At 34.7% G+C, this 1,939-nt stretch overlaps 1 long non-coding RNA gene across 1 annotated transcript; it reads left to right on the forward strand.

Annotated features, from left to right (window-relative positions):
• The first annotated feature begins 343 nt into the window (after positions 1 to 343).
• Positions 344 to 1,939, forward strand: LOC141392995 (uncharacterized). The gene is made up of 3 exons (XR_012409951.1): positions 344 to 468; positions 731 to 888; positions 1,762 to 1,939. It is a non-coding gene; the product is annotated as an uncharacterized lncRNA (long non-coding RNA).

The raw sequence follows: 1,939 nt of genomic DNA on the forward strand, positions 1-1,939 counted from the left end.
TGTGAAAGATCCGATCTTTTTCATCGAATTTTCATGAGTGAAATTGAAGTGGTGAAAGATCCGATCTTTGTCATAATTGGTCTGTTCCTTTACTTTTAAAAGTGGTAAACCCGGCAAAAGTAGTAAAAGTTGTAAAATGCTCCCATATGAATTGTATAGTGTCTGAAGTAAAAGAACGCTTTCCGAATAAAAAGTGGTAAAACTTGAAGATTCTTGCACGTAAAGGAACAGAGCTAATATTGTCATAAGTTTAAATTAATTATAAGTACCCACAATAAATTATCAAACACTCATGTACCCGAATAATTAAATGTAAATGTTAATATGAAAATAAAGTCAGATGAAAGTGATCGATAGTGGCAAAATTTATATATTTCAATTAAAATTACAATGTAAATTGATATAAAACAAAAGAAAAATATATTTTGTGTTTGGAAACGTGTTTCGTTTTGTGGATATTAAAAATAAGTATGAAAGAGACCCGTTCAATAAACCTCGAGCTCTACCAGCCGAACAACACCGATATATTAAAACATATCGAGCTGCAATTAGTCCCAATTTACATTAGGCGAGTTTACTTGCGGCAATTGTCAGTTTGTAGGTGAGAGAGGGGGCTGAGAGGCAAAGGGTTACCATATGCCTCACCTCTCTCTCCAACAAACTGACAATTGCCGCAAGTAAACTCGCCTAATGTAAATTGGGACTTATTGGGTTGGCTGGGCCACAACAGGATGGATAAAGATGCCACCGGTATATTAATACAAGCCATTTGACGTTACGCCACCCGAGGGAAGAACAAAACTCCAATGGAAAGATCAAGTTCAATATGATATCACAAAACATGGCATCCAAAGTTAGAGAAGCAAACAAGAAGTAGACCATAACATGGTAACTATTACAGGATAAGTTTTTTCGGCTTAAATTTCCTTTAGAGGCACCTAAGGTAGGACTTCCCGAGATATAGGCCTCGAAATTTCCACCAAAACCCCAAGTTGGACTTAAGTTAAACACATTTATTAAACTCAATTCGTGTTAAAATTTTGTTAAAACGCATTTAATTTATTAAACTCAATTCGTGTTAAAATTTTGTTATTACAGGTAAGTCTTGTCTCTCCGAACACAACAGTAAATAATATATATGGGGAAGTCGATACTATCCGAGGTAAATTTAAAAGAAATTTTGTTTCCCCGGCCGAAGACCGGTTATTTGGAAAAAAACGTAAAATTTAGAGGAAAATTTTGTTTCCGTTCACGAGGATTGCACCTGTCCAAAGGAGACGGTCTTAAATCCCGACTGAAGGCCGGCTATTTAGAAAAAAAATTGAAAATTTAGGAGAAAATTTTGTTCCCGAGATTTGCACCTGTCCATAGGAGAAAGTCTTAAATCCCCGGCCGAAGGCCGGCTATTTAGGGAAAAAATTAAAAAAAAAAAAAATTCAGTGACCTATTTCTTGGGAAGTGTGGACTTCCCCCATATAATTGTATTCCTGTGTTGGGGGAGACGAGACTTACCAGTAATAATAAAATTTTCATACGATACGAGTTTAGTAAATATGTTTAACTTAAGTCTAACATAGAGATTTTCCGGAAGTTTCGAGGCCTATATCTCGGGAAGTATACATTTCCGGGACAAAAATTATACATCGTTGGAATCAGAATAGAATGGGCTATGCCGACTTTTTCCGCCAGGTGCCTCTAAAGGAAATTTGTTCCGTTTTTTTTTCTTTTGATATAACATAACAGAATTCAAATTTATACTAGATTTCCCAATTGATGAGCTTGGTTCAGAGATTGACACATAATCTATCGAATATTGGAAAAATGGAACTCCCCAAGTTGAAAGAAATATCTTGCAGCCATCGGAAGAAATAAATATAATATTGCAGATTAATATAATATATAATTTTGAAAATTACGTAAAAAATAAAGAAAAATAACA

This window comes from Musca autumnalis, unplaced genomic scaffold, assembly GCF_047663935.1.
Source record: "Musca autumnalis isolate F117 unplaced genomic scaffold, ASM4766393v1 scaffold_2, whole genome shotgun sequence".
NCBI lineage: Eukaryota > Metazoa > Arthropoda > Insecta > Diptera > Muscidae > Musca > Musca autumnalis.